The 23,290-nt window shown below is 44.1% G+C and overlaps 1 long non-coding RNA gene across 1 annotated transcript; it reads left to right on the plus strand.

Moving 5' to 3' along the window:
• Nucleotides 1–1,259: 1,259 nt before the first annotated feature.
• On the plus strand, nucleotides 1,260–1,913 carry LOC114156080 (uncharacterized). Its single transcript, XR_003597901.1, has 2 exons — nucleotides 1,260–1,758; nucleotides 1,830–1,913. It is a non-coding gene; the product is annotated as an uncharacterized LOC114156080 (long non-coding RNA).
• The last annotated feature ends 21,377 nt before the right edge of the window (nucleotides 1,914–23,290 follow it).

Here is a 23,290-nt window from a genome sequence, read left to right on the forward strand (position 1 = left end):
AGTTCCTGCTGTCGCAAGCAGTTCTGAACAGATGGCCAGATGCACAGGATGGGTGGGGCGGTATGGTTGGCTAAGAACAACGCTGAGGAAAGGACGGTACTTTCCATCCCAGCCAGCAGACAGGAGGGGCCGAAACCACGTAAACTAACACTCCCCATACACATATATGGCAGAGAACTGTATATAAGCAGACGGACAAGGAGAAGTTCTTGTTCTTTGTCTGCGGCACCGAAGTAGAGCTAACACGAAGAAGCAGATCAAGGAAACAACAGCAGACCACACCCTGAAGCCACGGGAAAAGCTGAAGCTTCGTGCCGCCAAAGGGAGACAAGTTCCAATCGTCCAACCCGGGTTTCTGATTCGATCGTCGGTCTTACCTCAACCCAAACATTGCAACAGACTTGGAGAAAGGACAAAGGTCCCGGAGGGATAAAAGAGTTGGGTTTTCAAAAGCAATTGAACCCTCTCTACTTTGCTTCCATTCTAAAGAGGATTTTTTCACACAAAGGATAAAGACTCAGACCAAGGTTTTTGGACGTTCCTGTTGCCAAAGATCCACCACCAACTGGGTATGAGTTGAACTCGCTTCCTAAAAAGCTATCTCAGAATCTGCGACATAGGTTAGGGAAAGAGACAGGAGGGTATGATTGTACATGTTGATCTTACTACACTGCTCTTGACTTATATATAATTGATTATTGATTTGTATGTCACATATCCCTGCTTAAGCTTGCTTAATAAATTCATACTCTAAAATTCTAATGAGGTTGGTGGACATTGGAATTAATTGAGTCATTTAATCATTTTTTAGTTCTTTTAATAAAGGTAAAACTAAGGTACATGGTTCTAGTAAAGAGGAGGCTTCATAATTTCCTTTGGCGAGAGTAAAATAATGACCCAGGGACTTACATCCAAGTCACTAAATTTAATCTAGACGGTTCCAAGAGCAAGTTATATTTTAGAAAGCGAGCTACCGTTAACAGGAGTGGTTATTGGAATTACGCAGCTGTGAGGGCTACTCAGCTGACTGTTTCTTAACTGAAAAGGGTCGTAACTTCTGGATTGGAGGTAGTTAGAGCTAGACGAATCGCTTTCGACACCAGTTTAAATAGATTATCTCTTATAGATCTCTTTTAGGGTAATACCCAGGTCTTAGAGATTTTCCGGACCTGTTAGACAGAGAACTGGTCAGTAGTCAGCCCCGGAGGGTTGTGATGAAGTGGGCGGGGCTAGCTATTGCAGGATAACGGACAGTGGTATAGAACTAGATGATGTAGAACCGGGTGATGTCTCCATCTTCCTGGTTCTAGCCAGAACTCCAGCAGCAGCGTTCTGGACCAATCGTTGCTCTGGTCAGCCAGAGTTTAGAGTCGCCGGTCCGTCTGCCTGAGAGTTTACCTTTCTTGATACTCTCAGCCTCTCCATGTTCTTCTCTCCCGAGCTTCTGCGTTCTGCTACTCACCGTTGTGATCTCCTCGTAGGTTTCCTCAGTGGTGCTCTGGGTGTAACTCTGTTGTTGCTATCATCTCGATGTTAAAGCTTCCTGTAAAGATTATCTGCTTCAAGTTCTCTGACTGGTGACTACCCTTCTACTCCAAAGCGGAGCTGCAACCTGTCCACCTTCCAACAAACCACCCGGCAGTCTCCACCGTTCTCCATCCGGAGCTCCAGTCACAGAACCAAACCTCTCTGGACTCAAATTCCCAGGTGGATCCTGTTCCCGCCTTAGCCGCCTGGCGGATGTCTCCTATCTCACCAGTAAGATGTCCAAATCTTTTCTCACTCTCCACCAGCCAACCTGTTCCTCACTTTGTCTTCCTCCTCTCCAGTGGCCCACCAATCCTGATTAGCCCCCGCTTCCTGGACAAAGACACACATTCTTATTATTAGTACTATAAACTTTATTTACTGATTTTCCTCGTCTCCTGAGTGTTGTGCAAGTGGGTCAAGAGGTTACCCCCAAACAGCGATTACTCTCAAACATGCCAGTTTTACAGCCTTTTTATACCATGAGTACAAAGAAGCTGGGTAGTATTTAGCGTTTCCATAATGCCTGACATTGTAGTTTACTCGCCCTGTCTGTTTTAATTTGTGGTTTATGAAGACTGTGCAGCACTTTGGTGCAGTTAATATCTGATTTCAAAGTGCTTTATAAATCTAATTAACATTGACATACAGTAGTATTCCTACTGTCCTCAGTGACGCTCTGAAACTTTCATTTTGCTCTTCAAAGTGCTTCACTTTAAAATCCCAAATTCTGTCAGACAACACAGTAATTTGATTGCTGCTCGTTTTCTAAGGTCAAGATTCTGATTATAGTGGTGAAAGAGTTGACCTCAGGATAATCCATTCATATTCCCATTGAATAGAATAGAATAGAATTACTTGATTCATCCCAGCAGGGAAATTACTTCGCAGTTACAGCATAGAGACAAGACACAACAACAACTACCACTGAGTAGTAGTTGTAGATAAAATAAAAAATAAAATATAAATGCTATAAATTGTAAAAATATAAATGCTGTTAATATAAAAAGCAACTTAAGAGCAGTCCTTGCAAAGATTCAAAAAATGCAGATATGTATATGTAAATATATGTACAGCAGTGTGTCACAGTGCAGTTGTGCAAAATCGGACTGATTAGTGCAGAACAATGATTTAGCTTTTATTGTACAGTGGCAGGAAGGATTTCCTGTACCTGTCCCTACGACAGCAGAGCTGGAGCAGCCTATGTGAGAAGGTGCTCCGCTGTCTGTCCACTATGTGGTGGAGAGGCTGCTGTTTATTGTCCATAATAGACAGAACCTTCTTCAGTGTCCTCCTCTCCACCTCAGTTTCCAGGGACTCCAGCCTTAGTCCCAGTACAGAGCCAGCTTTCCTGATGATTTTGTCTAGTCTATTAGAGTCGCTGGCTCTGATGCTGCTTCCCCAACACACAGCAGCAAAGAAGATGGCGCCGGCAACAACACTGTGATAAAAGGTCTCCAACATCTTGCTGCACACATTGAAGGATCTCAGCTTCCTTAAAAAATAGTCTGCTCATCCCCTTCCTGCACACAGCGTCAGTGTTAGATGCCCAGTCCAGTCTGTTGCCGATTACAACTCCCAGGTATTTGTAATCCTCCACCTCCTCCACCACTTCCCCTTTGACCTTTAGTGGCTGTGAAGGTATCTTCTTCCTTCTGAAGTCAATCACTATCTCTCTGGTCTTACTAATGTTGAGCCTCAGGTGATTCTGCTCAGACCACTCCACAAAGCCGTCCACCAGTGTCCTGTACTCCCCCTTCCCTCCATCCCCTATACACCCGACAACCGCTGAGTCATCAGAAAACTTCTGTAGGTGACATGACTCAGAGTTGTACTGGAAGTCAGTGGTGTACAAAGTGAAGAGAAAGGGAGAAAGCACAGTTCCCTGTGGAGCTCCTATGTCACTGACCACCACATCAGACAGGACACTGCCCAGACGGACAAACTGTGGCCTGCCTGTCAAGTAGTCAGTAACCCAGGAGATCACTGAGTCGTTGACACCCATCCTCCGCAGCTTCTCACCCAGCAGCAGAGGCTGGATGGTGTTGAAGGCACTGGAGAAATCAAAGAATGTGATTCTCACAGTGTCTCCTCCACCATCCAGGTGCGACAGCGCTCGTTGCAGCAGGAAGATGACGGCATCGTCCACTCCTAAGTGGGGCTGGTAGGCAAATTGCAGGGGGTCTAGAAACGTCCTCACCTGAGGCCTCAGCTGGGCCAGGACCAGTCTCTCCATGACCTTCATCACATGAGATGTGAGAGCAACTGGTCTGTAGTCCTCTGGGTCGGATGGCCTTGGCTTCTTGGGAACAGGAACCACATGTGATGTCCTCCACTGCAGCGGGACTCTCTCCAGCCTCAAGCTCAGGTTGTACATGTGTGCCAGTCCAGGGGCCAGCTGGATGGAGCAGGTCTTCAGGATCCGTGCCATCAGGTCCTGCAGCCTTCCCTTGGTGTAATCGCTCCAACTGTCTCTTAACCTGGCCTGTAGTCACCGTTAGCTGGGGGTAGGTGTTGTTGTCTGCAGTGGAGATGGGGGAAGAGGGGGGATGGTGGGCTGAAGGAGAAGTGGTGTGCAGGAGAATGCCGGTAGGTGGATTGAACGACTTGGGGCAGTGTGGATGTGTGGGGGGCGGGTGGTGGTATGGGAGTAGCAGGAGGTGAGCTGAACCTGTTGAAAAACTGGTTGAACTGGTTTGCTCTATCCAGGCTCCCAGATGTCTGTGTGTCCTTCCCCTTCATTCCAGCGATGTTCTTCATTCCTTTCCACACATCTCTTACACTGTTCTGCTCGAGTTTGGACTCAAGCTTCCTCCTGTAGTTGTCCTTGCATGTCCTCAGTGTCTCTCTGAGTTCACGCTGGACTCTCCTCTGCTCCTCCTTATCTCCAGACCTGAAAGCCATCTTCTTTTTGTTTAGAAGTGCCTTCAGGTCGCTGGTAATCCAGGGTTTGTTGTTGGAGAAGCAACGCACGGTCCGGGCTGGCATGACAGTGTCCTCACAGAATCTGATGTAGTCCGTGATGCAGTCAGACATGTTGTCGATGTCCTCCCCATGAGGCCCACAGAGCACATCCCAGTCTGTCGACCCAAAGCAGTCCTGCAGTGCCTCAGCTGCCTCCTGTGACCACCTCCCCACCGTCCTGATGCGCACAGGCTGCCTACTCACTTGAGGGACATACTTGGGAGTCATCCTTACCAAGATGTGGTCCGACCTGCCAAGGGGGGGCAGGGCTGTGGCGCTGTATGCATCTTTGGCATTAGCATACAGGAGATCGAGCATTTTGTTTTCCCTGGTGGGACAGTCAACATACTGCTGGAAGTTGTGTAGAGCTTTGTCCAATGAGGCATGGTTAAAGTCACCTGTGATGACCATGAAGGCGTCCAGGTGTTGAGTCTGGAGTTTGGCTGCGGTAGCGCTGATGACGTCGCAGGCCACCGCTGCATCAGCTGATGGGGGAATGTAAACAGCGATCAAAATGGCGGACGTAAACTCCCTCGGTAAATAATACGGCCGCATTCCCACAGCCAGAAGTTCAATGTCTGGGCTACAAATCTGTTCCTTCACGTTACCATGACCGGGATTACACCACCTCTCACTCACATAAAGTGCAATCCCGCCGCCCTTCTTCTTCCGACTCTTGGAAAAGTCCCTGTCCCCCCGCACCAAGGAAAATCTAGGAACCTCCACGCTGTAGTCCGGAATAAGCGAGTGCAGCCAGGTTTCCGTGAAGCAGAAGGTACTGCACTCCCTGTACTCCTTCTGGGTCCTCACCAGCGCCGTGAGTTCGTCCATCTTATTTCCCAAAGACCTCACGTTCCCCACAATAATCGCCCGTACCGCTGGTTTGTGCCGTCTCCTCTTCTCCCTCCGTTTAACTCCAGACCTGCAGCCCTGTCGTCTCCTCCGTAACTCCTCCGGGACCACAGGCCCGTCTCCGGGCAGCAGCAGAGGCCCACACAGCGCAATCAGCCGTTCACTCGAGTAAACAATGCCGCTACTCCGTCCGGCGAGGTTCTCCGTAACAAAGAGTAGAAAAAGTAGCAGAAGAACGCAGAGAACAGCGACAGAACCACATCCAGCCATTGTGGAAAGCTTATGACTATCTATTGTAGTCATAAATAAGCACAAGTAGTAGTTCATGTCCACATTCTTCTGATACTCCATTGGGATGTTTAACCACATTCATAACCTTGACTATATCATATCTACGGTGGCCCTGAGGTCCAAACCACTTCAGCAAATTGAAAGCGCAATTACAAATTACAAAAGCACTAGACCATTAACAAAACAGAAAGGGTATGTCCCAATTGGAGACCTAAGAAATCGCTATTTGGACAATAGGCATGAGTCCTACGTACATCACCGCCATCTTGAAAGTGGCAGTGGAGAAACGTAGACTAGTTTCACTGGTTTTACTGTACAAAGTGGAGCCACTGCCTTTATGTTACGTTTTTTAGTTCATATCTTGAAATAGCAAATGCACATTGAATTATGGAATTGTGTTAATGTGTTCATGAATACATCACTGTAAAGGTGTGTGTGTGTTCATCAATAAAAACGATTTATCAGAATCAGCTGTATCAAATGTAATTATTGTGCCACAAAACATTGAAATAATCACATCAAAAAGTTCAAAACGCTGTCCTTTGTTTTGATTTTAATTTTTTTATTCCTATATAATAATGTGCGAGAGATTGTGTCAGTGACATTCATTAACTTGAAATACTTTGCAGAACGGCACTTTACGAAGTTCGGTCCATTTACTTGTATTAGCTTGCTGGTAGATAAGCCACTTTCAATATGATTTACGCTAAAACGTATCGCAACAACGGGCCGACCCGCTCAAGCGATAACTTCCGGTTCAGAAGCGCTGTGGTCCAATCAGCGATCTCTCAGGTCTCCAACTGGGACATACCCTTTCCGTTTTGTTAATGTTGTTGTGCTTTTGTAATTGTGCTTTCAATTTGCTGAAGTGGTTTGCACCTAAGGGCCACCTCATATCTCTCAACAACTAACTGGGTTTTAACGTGCCGACCCTTCCGAGGACATGAACCCGGGTTAAACAGAATCATGTTTCAAGCTGTTTTCACCTGATTATCTGGTAGATTCATCATCTGCTCCATCTCCATCTCTGGTTTCTCTCTCTGCTCTGAGTCAAACCAACCTGTTCCCCTCCTGGCCTGTGGGGGCGCTGCACCAAGAACCACTGAAGGAAACGACACAAAACCCTCTGAAGAAAGAAACTGAACGCAACTTCCTTATTCACAAAATGGAGGCGTTCAATTTTCAAGTCCACCTCGTTACAGCAAACAGGAAGGGCGGGACGGACCGCTGTCAGTCTCAGACCTTATCTGGAAATGGGACCATTGCACTCCAGAAGTGAAGGGGGCGCTCTTTCCTATATTATCCACAGTCTCCTGTTTTTATTTCCTTTTAAAATCTGTGATATATCTTCACCTTTAGGAAGGATTTTCACTCTCAGCATGAATTTGAACTTCTCTCTTTTATTTACTTCAGCGCAAATCACAGTTTTTAACACATTCTGTAGCTTTCTGTGAACTTCTATATTGGCTTCTTAGTCGCATCTTTTTGGGCCTGATACCAGTGTTGTATAGTAACGAAGTAAAAACACTTCACTACTTTACTTAAGTATATTTTGGAGTACTTCATACTTTCCTCGAGTATGAACATTTTTGATGACTTTCACTTTTACTTCACTATATTTCCGAACTTAATTGCGTACTTTTTCTCCGATACATTTTCAATGTGTGGTTTAGTTACTCGTTACAAAAAAGCGAGAGAGAGAAACAAAGTGTTTTGACCCACCTACTGATTAGCAAGTAGCAAGCAGGCTACCGAACAAAGTCGGTAGCCTGCTTGCCTGGGCTTGTTCATCACCACCAATAGGATACACCTGTTTCACTTCTCCCATTAAACACAAAGCAAGTCTCGCAATCAGCAGCAGCCACATGGAGGAGGAGACGGAGACCACAACGACTGCAACTACGTCGGACACGACTCCAGGGGAACCACCAGCTGGTGATGAGAGCCCATGGCCTTATTTAAACACAATACACTCTTTCGTGGGTGTTAAAGATTCGTCGTACTGCATGCAGTTTATGTTATTCCTGCCCAAAGATGTGGAAATTCTATCTTACAAAAACTCCCCGTCCAACTTGAAGAAACACATCGAGGTAACGTCTTATGAAATGGTTATAATCCTCCTGTTTCAGTAACTATAGCTTGGTCACTAGACACTACTGTATTGTGAAACGTTGACCATAAATGAACTTTGTTTGGCATCGTTTCAGTTCCATACGTGGTGTATTTAGCTTAGGCTTAATGTTGACTGTAGCAGGCTACCTAGACTCCTCTGTTCAAGGGGGACAGAAGCCATAGCGATAGCAATTTAGACTAAATTTAACGAATATAGGAAAGGCATGCAAGTTCAAAACCAGGTTTACAGATGCCAATAAGCTGCATTTCCCTCCCAATTCTTTTTTTCTTTTGCATAATGACCAGTTGTGTGCACCACCTACTGACTGTAGCATTGACTGATTCACTGATTTGTGAAGTAGAGTAATCGTAACAGATCTTTTTCTTCATGTTGGCCGCATTTTCTGTACTATTTATTTTTCTCATTTTCAGCACTGACCTTACTTGAAGGGAAAACTTAAGGCTTACAAAAACTTTGTATTTTCTGTCCTGGAGGGTTTACTAAGAAGCTGGTTCAGTTGTAAAGCAGGTTAAGTTAACCTTGTGCTATAGGTAAAGCACCTCATTTTCTTAACTAAATGATGCCTGCAGGTATATCTATTAGCAGGTTTAATTTTGCCTGCACTTGGTTGTGTACATTATTTTAAGTGTATTTGACAAGTTTACCAAAATATAAAAAATGTCATTCAAACTGCATTTGCTTTGTTTTACTTTTTACTTGTACTTTTCATTACATTACTTGAGTACATCCATTTTTACAGTAATTTCCATACTTAAGTACAAGAAGTTTCAGATACTTTAAGACTTTAACTCAAGTAACATTTCAGTCAGTGACTTCGACTTTTACCAAAGTCATATTTTGGAGAGGTACTTATACTTTTACTTGACTCTGAGATTTCAGTACTTTATACAACACTGCCTGATACTGCCTCTAGTGGCGTGGGGTGGTAACACAACTAATAGAACTACATTACTAAATCAGAATAGCACAAAGTTTTTATTATTAATTTTTTATTTTCTTAAGGAAGTAGAGATGATTAAATGACCTAAACAAAACCTCAAAGTGGTTCCAGTTTCTCCTGATGGCTAATATTAAATATCTCGGGTTGTTCCTGGACAGTCAGCTCAACTTTGCTGAAAACACTGACTATATTTTGAAGAACTGTTCTCAGAGACTCTACCTTTTCAGAAGACTTGGTGATCTTGGGGTTACCCAACCAGAGGTTGTGTACAAGACAATGTTGAGTGTTTTAACTTTTCACCTCCTCAGCTGGTTTGGTCTCATGAGCTGCAGAATAACAAACTTAACTATACTTTCAATGGCATGTAAAGTAGCAAACAAACCAAAAGCGACTCTCTCAACTGTTTGCTGAAAGAACATGAAAGATGGCAGAAATATTTTAGTACATAGCATCCATCTTGTTTTCTGTCAGTTTGAGCCTCTGAGCTCATGAAGGTGTTACTGTTTTCCTCTGGTGACTAAGAACATCTATTAGAAATCGTTTATTGACAGTGAATAATTATTCTTAACCAAACTAAATGATAACATTTACCTATTGCTTGCTAAGAGATTTACTCTGAATAACTTGTTGATATTATGAATGTGTTTATTTGACCGTTTTAGAGTCTATCCACCTTGATAGACTAAACAGTTTTATCTTATTTTTTCCTACATGTAAGACTCTAACAGCAAAAAGTCTCAGAATAATATACATGGAACTGTAAAAACAGAAATGTACATTTTTGCTTGTATCTGTTTAACAACCCTGGTTGTAACGACCAGATTTGTTATTTATCTGTGAATATAATTAATTTTTTTGTTATTGACTTTTGTTCAATTAAGTTTCTTATGCATACATTGTAAATGGTATTTTTATTATAGTTGATCAGGTTGGTTTCCATGTCTCTGTATTTCTCTTATCCCTCGTATAATTGATGAATTAAAATTGATTGATTTAATTAGCTCTACGTCCTTAAAAAAATGAAAAAAATATGGTGTTTTATAAGATAATTTATATTTTACGGTGCCAGTAATACCTGAATTAATAATAAATAATAAAAATGTGATATTCGAATTTAGTAATGTAGTTCTATTAGCTGTGTTACCACCCCCATGCCACTAGAGGCAGTATCAGGCCCACTAAGAAGCAGATATAGAAGTACACAGAAAGCTACAGAATGTGTTAAAAACTGTGAGCTGCACTGAAGTAAATAAAAGAGAGAAGTTCAAATTCATGCTGAGAGTGAAAATCCTTCCTAAAGGTGAAGATATATCACAGATTTTTTTAAAAATAAAAATGGGAGACTGTGGATAATATAGGAAATAGCGCCCCCTTCACTTCTGGAGTGCAATGGTCCCATCTGAGACTGACAGCGGTTCGTCCCGCCCCTTCCTGTTTGCTGCAGGAGGTCCTTCTCCAGATTTTAGCGGTTTTAGGATTGACCAAAGTTTGCTCCTTTGGTTTCATATTTGTGTTTTGATATTGTTTATGATGTAATTTACATATTTATAAATATCCTATGGAAAACTGAATGGAGGGAACACATGTCCACTTATCAGACAGTGTAAGATGAGTAAATACTGAATCGTAGGGGAAATGTGTGTTTTGGTTGGTGCTGACCGTCAGTCCTTCTGCTGTAGTTTATCTCAGCTGAGCAGAGTCCCTGACTTCTGACAGGCTGGAAGCTTCGCTCTTCATCACATCGTCAAACCTGACAGCGCCTGTCAAAGCTCAGCTGCCATCAGGCTGCAGCCGTCCCAACGCAGACATGTTTCTGACTTTCTAACGTCCAGAGCGTCTCCTCTTCTTGTTTCGTTTCCTTCCTCCGGCTCTTGGTGGCTCAGTGGCTCAGAGCAGGTGCAGCCGTCCTGATTCTTGGTTCTGATCCGTTTACCGGCTGTCTTCCCCTTCTCTGGCTGCCTCCCACTACATGTTAGGACATTTCTCCAAGAGACTTTGTTTCTTAATTTGGCCTCTCTGAGTTTAGGGGGCTGCTGAACTACAGGTTCCCATGACAACTCAGGCACGAAGTAAAACCTACAAAACACTTTGAATGTTGTGAAAAACCCGATTACAGACAATGTGTGAAGGAGAATAAAATAAGGAGCTGGTTATGTTGCAGAGTTGTCCACTGGGCTCCTTGTTCTGCTTGGAGCTTTAGAAACCGGTTCTGCTGGATCTGGACTGAGTGTCCAGGGTCTAAACCTGCGATACAAATCGCTCCGATTGCCTCTCACCTTTAACCTCCTCCATTTCTGGACACCTGCCGTTTAATATTCCAATATGAATGGCTTGTTAAGTTGAAGTCAAAGTGCTTTTTCTGCAGTACTTTAAAGATAAGGAGCCATTTTAATTCGCCTCCTGTTACTGATGAGTGTGTGGCAGAACCTGAGTGACCCAGATAGCATCCAGTCATTTCTGGAGAAACAGGAAAAACAATGAGTCACATCCACTAGAGATTCACAAGCTGTGCAGCTAGCTGCATTTAAATTTAGCAAACAGACTGAGGTAACAAGTGTGTGTGTGTGTGTGTGTGTGAGGGGGGGAGGGCGGGAGGGGGGAGGTGATCTGTGATCAGTTGCCACATCTATGAGACAGAGAAGTTCAAAGGAGGAATATTTATCATCAGGATTCAGCTTCATAGGAGAATCTCAGAGTGAAACTGGAAACTGTTGGTGACAAAAACTGAACAGGGTGAAATAGACTGGACCGACTGGATCTATTGGGCCGACTGGCCATGAAGATCTGAACCGTTTGGTCCAACTGCGGCTCCTCCTGTTTCCGTTCCTGGTTTTTTCCAGGCTTTTCTAGAAACTTCTTGTTTTCTTGCAAACTGTTGATTCCATTTAGTTTTAGCGCCCTGCTCATCTGAAAGTCTCTGCTCAGCCCGTTTCATTCCAGGGCAACATGGTAAAGGGGTGCTAAATGCAAAGGCAACCAACAGTTTATAGAGGCTTGGGTAACCCATAACCTGTTTTAACTTAAGAGTTTCTATCACCTGCTTCTCTGGAGGCTTTTTCATCTTAATATTTACACCCTGAGCAGAGCAGACATTCTGCCTGCTGGGCTTTTATTGCCTTTTTCCAACTTTTATCTTGTTCTTTTTGGAACAATCTACTTGTATGTGGATGTATTTCTAAGATGCCTCATGATTCATTTGAACAGATTTGAACACTTTGGGTCTTGGCTGCAGATGTGTTCCAGGCTGGACGTTATTAGAGAGAGAAATCACAGAATAAATTCCCCTCCATGTTAATATGAGGGAACCAGGAATAGCAGCCAATTGTCTGTTATGCATGAGGCTTTTATAAATGAGGCATTGTGCAGAGCTGTCACATCTGGAGCAACACTCCTCAGAGCGGAGCCAAATACAGAGCGCGCTGGAAGCCAAGGTGCTCATTAAATATGTCATTGCAACATCCTCTACCAGCTTCATGTGATACTGAGCTGCACAGAAACAAAAAAGCTTTCATGTTTCATTTTACTGCAGAATGTATGAAAGTGGAAACAGGTGAATAGCAACATAACAAATCCGATTTTACCCAAGTTTGATCCTTTTTCCTGACTTCTGTTTGCTCTGATGAAACCGGCGGCAGCTCCACGTGTTTTCAGTTAACTGAGTCTCTGTGTCGTCCCTGGTTTTCCCTCATCACCTTCCCGTGTATTTAAACCCACTTGTGTCTCTTGTTCCCTGTCAGATCCTTGTCTTGTGATGTCATCAGTCGTGTTTCGTCCCACTTGCTACCAGGGTCTGAGCTCCTTGCCTTTGCTCAACTTGCTGCCTGGATTTCTGTTGGCCTTTGAGTTCTTCATTTTTCACCACCTGGCTCCATCGGATCCCAGCCTCACCAGAAACAAACTGGAATTCCTGGCGCTGGCTTCTGAAAGCGATTCCTCACCGTCGGTCACAGCAGATTCATGACCATGTTTTTCAGTTGAAGTTTTAATTAAAATAAATTGAGATTTATTCAAACTATTTTTAAAGGCATTTTTTGTGAAAAAGCTCTGCAGCCTGGAGCTGATCTGAAAATGAAAAGAGTTTTTATTTGCCTAAAAAGCTTCATTTTAAACGTTTACTGCAGACGTCTGTCGTGATGGAGGAGCCAAATGCAGAGGCCACTGAGGCAGCAGGTAAGGTGATGAGAATTTATGAAAATGTAAGCTGTAGTGCTCCGTAACCTGGGAACCAAGAGGATGAGTCTTACGAAGCGATACGGCATTCAACAAGAGAACCCTGAACACCAATTTGGGTTCTGAGATGAATCGGTACCGAGAAGGAGGTACCAATGCATCAACATGCGACGCAGAGGGAACCCGACCCAGCCTCCATATATGACGAGTAGGAGTGAGAATGAGTTGGGTTATAACAAAAAGCCAGCGATGGAGAGAGATGTTTAACCACTGGGAGAATACATCCTGCAGCCTGATTGGCTAACGGGCTGCAGGTGAGAGAAAGAGAAAGTGTGTGGGTGTGTGTGGCACTATAAGTGAAGAGGAGTATAGAAACTGGGAAAATAAATCCAAACGAGACTAAAGTTAAAGTTTAGTCAAACCAGGTCGGCGTGAGTTTGAGTTTCTGTTTTTAACTTTAACATGAATCCAACAGATTAAAACTAATAAATATGGTGACACAAAGGTGTGATCACATTGTTTTGTTTTACTGAGAATTTAATATGAATTAATAGGGATGAAAGTATTGACGTATATTAAATTGAGAAGCAGTACCGAGGTCTACCATAAGGTGGCAGTGAGATGAGGTGCCTGTTTTAGTATGTTATAAAATGTTTATCACATATTTGTTGAAACTTTTATGACAGAATATTCATCTGTAAAAGATTCATCTGACCCTCTTGCTGCATCTGCAGAAACAGCCAAGAGGAAGGTCTTCGTGCTGTCAATCATTCTCATGTACATGCTGCTCAAACCCTCCCCCTTTCTGCTGCAGGAATCAAAGCCACTAAAGAGAAACTAAAGCCAGGATGAGTTTCTCTGATCTGAGACTTTAGTCCTCTGGTCCTGGAAATGTTCTGCAGCTGCTAGAAGGCCCACTGTGGAACCCAAGGGTCAGGTCAGAGGTCAGCCTGATTCAACTGGTTTCCAGCTGAAACAACTGAAGTTGTTCTGACTATAGATCTAGAGCTGTCAGAGATGCAGTGTCATGAGTTGTGGTTTGTTGATGGTGAGGACGGACTGGACCCAGGTTCTGGTGAAAATGGGAGTTTTAATGGTGATAACGAAGAGTACAGAGTCCAGGCAGCACAGGTGAGCATTAAGGCAAGGAACTCAAACACGGGTAGCAACTGGAACAGAACTAGCCAACGAGGACAGAGACATGCCAAGGATCCAACAGGGAGCAGGAGACACAGGTGGGATTAAATGCACAGGGAGAAAATCAGGGGAAACGAGGGACAGCCGTAAGCAATCAAGGGGCAGATGTGACAACACAAGAACTAACTAACACAGAGAAAACCAAATCCTCACATGCGGTGAGTTTATAGCAGGTGTACGAATGATCTACTCGTCTGACTGTTGATTGCAGAAATCCACATCACAAGCAGAAACAGAGGGTGGTCCCCCCCTAGGACCGGCCCTGCTCCAGAGCCACATCACCACGTTATTAACTCTGATTAATAAACGGCTCTCCCTGTTCTTCTTTTGCCGCCACCAAAGCTGTGATGTGCATCCTGCGCTGAGGTTCTGCACCGCTGCCCACATTCAGGATCTCCTGTCTCTTAATTAAGCAACGAGTTCTTCATCACCCCGCTGGGTGACCAGCAGCCAATCCTGAAGTCTGCAGAACATGTTGGGAAAAGAGTCCAGCCCAGCTCCGGTTCCTACCTGAGACCTGAATGCTTCTCTACCTGAGATCAGACGACCGGAGAGCGGGGCTGGAGGAGGCAGAAGTAAAAATAGTGAAACTTTTCCTGAAGGACGCCATCAAAGACAAATTAGCCTCCAGAGGAAGGTCAGGGAACGCCTCTTCCCATTACTGCCTTAATTGATTCTTTGACTGTGCCCGACTTAACTAAGACACATTCGCCCGTCATGCGTAGCCGAGTTGTCACTTAGCCAATCAGACTGCGAGTGGCGCTGTTCCAGTCTGCTTGGCTGTTTGAAATGATGCCGAGCCAAGAACGCTGTCAGATGGGTTTTAGGGAATAATCCTCCATGCATTCACTTTAAATAAACCTGTTTGAGGTTTTATTTTTAATGTCAGAAAGCAGCACTGAATGTTGTCTGAAATGTAGCAAAGCAAACCTCAAGTTGGCAAACTGAGAATGTTTGATTCTTTTCTCATTTAGGTATTTATTTGTAAAATATTGGGTCAAGGTTAAAGCATCTGATGTCTACTACCTACAGATATTAAAAAAACTTGAAAATCTAAACAGGATCTGTTTGTGGTTTGAACATGAATTGCAGTTCATGTGTGTGAAGAATAAGGAATAGAACAAAAGAACTGGTCAGAATATTTTATACATATTGAAAAACATTTAATCACTAGAGAGGATGCTGGGTTGCCATGACTACCAGAAGAAGCTACAAGCTGCGGCAGCTGGGATAGAAATGTCCTTCATCGTCCCTCAGTGGGGAAATAATGTCAGGATGAGGGTTGACTGGAAACATCAGCAGAGGAAGGATCTACTGGAACGCTCTTCAGTGCACAGAGGATGCAGTAATCTGATTCCTGCACAGAGGACCAGGCATTCAGCAGCGATGCCACTTTAGCCAGAGTCACTAACAAATGAACATTTCTGCAAAAAAAATCATTTTACAGAAACGTTTTTTGAAGTCTTATAGAACAAACATTTAATCTGCTTTTCTAAAGGGGATTAGAACAAACTTTAAAACATTTTTACAGCAAATGGTAATGTTGTGATTTAAACTCGACGGACCAAAAGCCTGTGAGCGCACGAACAGAAAATCAGCCACACAGAATATTCAGAGTTTACTTTTTTTATTCTTTTTTAGCGCTAGAAAAGAGAGACGCTTACCCTCACAGGCTAATTTGTTGTGAAGTGAATATAACTGAAATTATACAGCATCTGATCAAAAACGGAAGAATCATTGGTTATGTCTAAAAACACGCCCAGTGGTTGCCTGATGTCGTACGTCAGCTAAAGTTTCTTTTTCTACAAAGGCCTTTGTGTGAAAGTGAAACATGACATGTGTGTAAAAACCTGTGAGTGTGTGTCCTTGATAAGCGTCTCAACAGTAACAAAAATGATTTTTTTACTGAGAACCTGGAAATTCAGATGTTATCCAGGGAAGTGAGCGCTGAATCAGAAGATGTTCTGAAGGAAACAACAGGAAGCTGCGTTGACCTGCAAACATTTCACTAAGAATTATACATGAAGCAATCAAATGCTAAGATCACTGAGTTCATATTTTCACAGCTGAAAATAAGTCTGAGACAAAGGTTCAGTGACAACAGAAGCATTTCTATGAAAGTTTTGTCAGCCAACCTGAGGCCCGAGTCACTGCAGCATTACGGATCAATGAGTGAAATGGTCTGTGTGTTTTAGCTCCACTGCTCCGTTCTGTTGATTTGACAAGGTTAGAATGCAGAGAAAAGCTCTTCAGTAACAAACCATTTAACATGTCGCTCCAGCTGAACCTTTGATCCCGGCTCTTAGCAGCAATAATCCGCTTCGCCTTTTGCCACCATGTTGAAGGAAAAGCTTTTCAGGTGAGGGTGTTGATGCAACGGCTTCCAGCTCAACAGATGGAAATAAATGTGTGTGTGTGTGTGTGTGTGTAATAAAACAAATGTTCATTTTCTCACAGAGGAAGTTGAAGCTTTCATTGTGTTTTTCATGGGGTTTATTGGTCCATATTTAAAGATGATATGATTTTACAGGTGACTTGTCTGTTCGTGTGGCTCGTCCATCTGGTGGAAATTCAGCTTCTCATGAGGATCTTTAACCTTCTGTGATGTTTGGGCCGCCGACCCCGTTGGGTTTTAAGTGCATAAAAGTTCCAGCTCTGCTTGGTCGTTTCTGACGGAGCAGGTAGTGCAGAGAGACGGTAAAAACTCCAGGCGGTCCGTCCCGTTTCCAGGCGGTCTGTCCCGTCTTCATGTCTCTGGGAGATGTTTAGAGCTGGGTTGTTGCTATAGAACCCAAACCCGCATTAACCCAACCAGAACCTCCCCCCACCTGTTGCTGGGTTCCTCCATGATTTATAGAAACACCAGACTAGTCAGTTAAAGGGTTCATTACTAAAGCACATCACTCTTCTTAGGTTTCTATTGGTGAAAAATGGGAAACTGTGGATAATCCTCCTTCCATGTTACAGTGAAGCTCTACTTTGTGTATTTTGAAATAAAAGAGGTTTGAGGTTGGATTAGCAAAATGTGTTGGGAACCGGGGATTTTGGGTCTTTGTCTCTTTTGTCTGCTGTTTCCTTCATCATCCACTAGATGGTGCTGAGAAGCTGCTCCTACCTGAAGGGCGTGTCTGGATTCAGCACACCTGTGATCAACCTACCTCGTCATCTGGGAGTGGATGAGCATTTGCCTGTTAAGATGTCTCTCTGAGTCTAGGAACATTTACCTGTTGCTCTCCTCTCAGGTATTTCCGCGTAGTGATGGGCAGACGGAGCCTCATGAAGCTATGAAGCTTTCCAGGCCTTTGCTTTGCCCAAAGGTTCGTTCATCGCTCACTACTGACATCTGCTGCTGAAAACGTAACAGCCTCAGTTAGATCATACTTCCAAACATTAGTAAATGCAACATCGTGTCAAAGTTTTCATCAAACTCATGTTTAGTAAGAGGAGAGTCAATTAAATCATATTTCGTTCTGATATGTGTCAGCTATTAACATGATTTGTAGCCAATCTAATCCTGGTTGTGTTGGATTTTCTTCAGACTGATTTGACAGTAAAGACATTTGACGTTTTGTGTCTTGGGAGTTCAGTGCTTGTTGGGGCATTCGCTTTTTCTTGGATTTCTAATTGACTTCAATCAGTTTCTGCTGTGCAAAACTGATATATGTTTGCTGACCAGACTACAAATAATAGTGGGAATTTCCAGAAGGTGAGAAATTGGGAGGTGGAGGGTTAATTATTTTTATTTAACAAGAATTTTATTGTGAGTGATCATTTCAAAGTATTCCTAGATGTCAGAGATTTTCCTCTTGCTGGCTCTATTTCAGACAGTGAAGTTTATTTGTGTTACACATTTCAGCAGCAATGTAGTTCAAAGAGATTTACATCACAAAACACAAAAATATAGTCATAAAAACAGCATTATCAATAACTGGGAAAATCAGTAACAAACATTACATTTTGATGAGTTCCTCCATCTATTCACATCAAATATGTTGCTCAATGTTCCTTTTATTTTGGCCACTGCTAAAGACAAATATTCTGATGCGCCACCAAATTACCTGCAACAATCCATGAGGCAGCACAGCTCATCGGGCTTTTATTTTGAAAACCGACACACAAAATGAAGCAGTCTCGTGTCCCAGGTGATGCGAGGCGTCGTTTATTGTCAGTCACGTAGTTTTCATCTGACAGAAGCCTGGCTCCACTTGTCCCATGTCTATTTCCTCGTGGCGCCGTGGATCTGACCCACTGGTTGCCCGAGTCCATCTCCTTCTCCACAGTGGCTGGCCGTCGGACCGCTCCTCATTGACCTGTCCGCCCTCCACTGCAAGCCTCATCCGTCCACCTCCAAAGAACACGCCGTCGATACCAAAGTCCGGAACCTGGATCATCTCCAAAGCTCCCTGCAAAGAGACCAAAACCCTGGTGACCACAGTACTTCTGCTCATCCTAACCCTAACTCATCTTCCCACCAAGTAAGATCACTTAATTTCCCAGAATCCAACCTGTCCTGTTTACCGTCAACTTACCTGTTCTCTCCAACTCCCCGACTTCCCACACACATCTCACATTTTTGTTCAAAATAAACTTTGATTTACCTGATTTCCTGTTTGTGGGTCAAAAGCCTTGAATACTTTAGCAGAAAACTGCAGATAAATTCTAAAGGATTGTTGACAGAGTCCTCCAGCAGAAGGCGTGTCCCTCATTGGTCATGATATTGAATAAATGGAGAAATCTCCTCAACATTTTTAAACAGATATTTTCTAATCGACTGGAATTGTCATGTGTTGCTTCTTGGTTTTTGGTTGGTTAAATCTGTGAAGTGTTCTGGCTCAGAGCATCAGTCTGTGTTTGGGTCAGAACCGTCTCTGTACCTTCATGTTTCTGGTTGTCCAAAGAACCAGGGAGGAGAATCTCAGAGCTGGACGTTCAGCAGCATGAGGGGAATGTGTGTTTTCCGGTCTGGATGGTTCTGCAGCTCGTCGTCACTCAAACAGCTGCAGCAAGCCGACCTCTCCTCCCTCTCATCCCTCCATCCTTCTCTTCTTTCTTTCCTCCCTCTTTCTTTGCCTGTCAGATGAGCAGCAGTCACCGCCCCCGCGCTGTCGCTTCACATTGCCTCATAAAGCGGAGCTGCAGTCTGGGCCTGATTACAGTGAGGAGAGGAAGAGGAGCGTAAATATGGCCAACAGGCCATAATTACAGAGACGATATGACAGCAAACACAAACCATGGATCTGTGATCTGAGATCATGGATCTGTGATCCGTCCTGGAGATGGATCGGATCGCTTTAGCTGCTTTTATCTTCACTGATCCAGTGTCTACCGAGCAGAACCTCAGAAAATCCCAGTCCACAGGTTCAGCTTGAACTATTTTCATTTCTTTCTCATCATTTGACTGAATTCAGGTCTATAGCACATGAAGGTGAGGGTGTTTTGTCTGAATTAGGACACTTGTCGTTCTGGCTGCAGCTCTTTGTTGCTCTTTCCTGCTGTCTGGGCTGAAGGTGTGAAATGAGAGTTAGCTGCTGAAGCTTTGGACCGATTGTCTCCGTAGCAAACAAAGAGGGAAGGGAACGGTTCCCTGAGGAACTCCAGCCTGACTCTCTCAGAGCTTCACAATCAAGTCAATGTCAGTTCTCTTTTTCCATTTCCTGCTCTCCTGAATCTTAAAGCTGTTGTCCTGTTTGTCTTTGATTCTTCCAGATAAATTCCTCTCACGTTGTTTTTGCTTTATTTTAACTGCTGCTGTTTCCTTTCGTCAAGTTTATTCAATAAAGAGATTTCCCAGCAGACGAATGTTGAAGTTTGCTTTTTCTGATGGGAACGAAAAACAATATTCACCTTCTGGTTTCACTCGTGTTAGTGTTGGAGTCCAAACCAGCTACACTGATCCAGAACCAGAACCAGCACCACCAACCCTAAATGTTCCTCTGTTCTCGATTCGACTCCAGCAGTTTGTTCTCCTTCAAGATGGACTTGTGGCTGAAGTCGTTGCTAAATATTGAGGTCAGAGACCAGAGGAGAGTCCAGGCTGAAGGTGCTGGTTCCTGATTTCTGCTGCAGGATTCTCCATAGATCAGCCTCAGTCAGAACTGCACATGCAACCAGTTTAGAGTCTCCAGTAAGGAAACTGGGCCCTTGGTTGAAGCTCCAGAGTTCATGGAAACTGAACGACAAGCTGTGGCCAAGCCTCCATATGCTGAAACCTGATCTAATTCTAACTCAAATCCAGGGAAGGTTTTGGATGAATGCTGATTAACCGACAGGATGAAGTTCTGTCGGCGGCTCTTCTTACAGGAACCTCATCGTCCTGCAGATTGATTAGATGTTGAAGGAAGCAGGTCTTTGGTCATTCAGGGACATTCATCCACTGATTAATGAATAGTGACAGCATTTATTCAACCAATTACTCAGCTGCTTTTCTCTTTCAAACACTTGCAAATTACTTTGTTTTTTATGGAAAATGCATTTTGCCTCAACACTTTTAACTAAGTCACTTTCAGAGCTTTTCCTCCTTCAGGGCCTCATTTATTATTTTCAGTTTTGCAGGCCTCTGACCTTCAGCGCTGCTGACAAAAACCATTTGACATTAACAGTGGAAAGATCTCACATTTCCAGCTTCAGCGTCTCACCATGTGACTCTGCCTGGTGAGAGCGCCCCCTGCTGCTGCACCGCCACTCAGATCTCATCTGCTGCGCTGTCAGTCAGCCCCCGGCTGCAGCGGCGCCTCGACTCATGGAAAGTCCTCCAGGTTTGGTGGGGGAGGGCAAAGACTTGTGACCTTCAGATAAAGACCAGGATCGCTTTTAACTTGATTTGAGCTGATGGTACCAGAGTCTGTGGACACGGTCCAGAACCTTCCGTCTAAGACGTGTTGTTGCTCTGTTGCATTTCTCTGAGCAGAATTAAGATTCTAGCAACTTTAAGATCAACTTCAGCAACTTTCACACATCTGGAACAGAAAGTTGCTACAGGTGCTAACAACAATCGTGGATCCTCCATCTTGGTTCTTTTCTCATGATGTAAATGATGATGTTAGAGACCAGCAGGGAGACGGGTTAATGACCAGAACCGACTTACAAGGACACTGGCGAAATGGATATAGGAGGTCGAGCCCAGGTAGGTACAGCACCTAAAGAACTGGTTCTGCACGGATCAGACCGGACCTCCTGCCACCGGACCTCCTGCCACCGGACCTCCTGCCACCGGACCTCCTGCCACCGGATCTCCTGCCACCGGACCTCCTGCCACCGGACCTCCTGCCACCGGACCTCCTGCCACCGGACCGCCTGCCACCGGACCTCCTGCCACCGGATCTCCTGCCACCGGACCTCCTGCCACCGGACCTCCTGCCACCGGACCGCCTGCTACCGGACCTCCTGCCACCGGACCTCCTGCCACCGGACCTCCTGCCACCGGATCTCCTGCCACCGGACCGCCTGCTACCAGGCCACTTAAGTTGAATCCTGTCAACCAAAATTGGTGTTCATCAGAGGAGAGCTCTGATGAACACCAAGCTTCCACCAGAACCGGTTTAAGCTGGTCTGTACTGATCTGGGTCGGCTAAATTTGATCAAAATTGAATTTTAGAAAATCAACTGACAGCAGACAGCAGAGGCCTTCCTGCCTAAAGAACTGAAACAGGGTGAAATAATCACAGCTACAAACCCAGAGGACTTAACCAGGTTCTGAATGAACCACAACAACAAGCCAACAGGACTTCAGGTTCTCCTCCTGCATCAGAACGGTCATCTGACCCAGCAAACATCAGATCAACCAAGTTTGATCTAAAACATCAGAGCAACAGAAACTCCAAAACATTAGCATCGCCATTATTAGCAACTTAAATCATAAAATCTGAGAAACATATAGGGTTACCCAGCATTAGCATGATGCTAACTAAAGTGGCATTAGCATGATGCTAACCAAAGCGACATTAGCATGATGCTAACCAAAGCGCCATTAGCATGATGCTAACCAAAGCGCCATTAGCATGATGCTAACCAAAGCGACATTAGCATGATGCTAACCAAAGCGCCATTAGCATGATGCTAACTAAAGCAGCATTAGCAAGCTACAACATGGAAGTTAAAACTAATAAAATGTGCTGAGCAACAAAAGGTGTGTGTATTTGTGTGCGTGAGCAGGTGTGGGTGTGTGTCTGGGTATGTGTGTGTGTGTCTGGGTGTGTGTGTGTGTGTGTCTGGGGGTGTGTCTGTGTGTGATGTAATGTTTTAGATAACTGGTTTCTATTAAGACATAAACAAGTAAAGTAGATTTTGTTGTAAAAAGTCTTGAAAGTTTCCAAGCAGCAGAATGTGAGTCTACATATTTTATTTCTGTCTCATAACCAGTGCAGGAACAGAGAGCTTCAGATTTATTTGGTCTATAATTCAAGCTTTAATTAGTAATTCACCTTGGTAATTGTAGTGTGTTTACTTGAATGCCTTTTGGATAATTTACAGATTGTGATCATGGAGCCAGATTGCAGCGTTGCATGCTGCGATGCGACCTCCTTCTTCCTGCTTCCTCCTGACTCCAGTCTGGCTCCAGTTTCTACTGGCTGTTCAGGCTGAACTGGAACCAAACCGCCCCAGTTCTGCTGAATTTCAACACAGACTCTATCAGATCAGACAGCTAAGCTATACAGTTATTTCCCTTTGAGATTAATACATTTTGTCTCTTATCATCAAGAATAAAATTTAACTTTATTGTCATTGCATGTCACAAGTACAAAGCAATGAAATGCAATTTGCATCCATCCAGAAGTGCTTATTAGCAAGACAGAAAAAGACATGTATATACTGTACATGTTTATTACAAATGTACATTTAAGTTTTTAGAAACTTACATCATCTCTACAGAATATGCAGCTAAGTGCAGGTAATAGGTGATGCATCAGTCGGTGTGTTGTTGTGTAGGAGATTACAGCCATCATAGGACTTCAGCAGTGTGACAGCTGTGGGGAGGAAACCGTTCCAGTACCTGGTGGTTCCGGTCCGTAGCTCCTGTAGCGCCTCCCAGAGGCCAGCAGGGTGAGGAGTCTGATGACTTTCCCAGCTCTTTTCAGACACTCCTTCCTGTAGATGTTCTCTGTGGCAGGAAGTGGTGATCTGGTGATGCGCTGGCAGCTTTCACCACCCTCTGCTCCGCCTCCCAGTCCGAGGCGGAGCAGCTCCCTTCCAGACTGCGGTGCCGTCGGTCAGGATGC

Source organism: Xiphophorus couchianus, chromosome 13, assembly GCF_001444195.1.
Source record: "Xiphophorus couchianus chromosome 13, X_couchianus-1.0, whole genome shotgun sequence".
NCBI classification, from domain to species: Eukaryota; Metazoa; Chordata; class Actinopteri; order Cyprinodontiformes; family Poeciliidae; genus Xiphophorus; species Xiphophorus couchianus.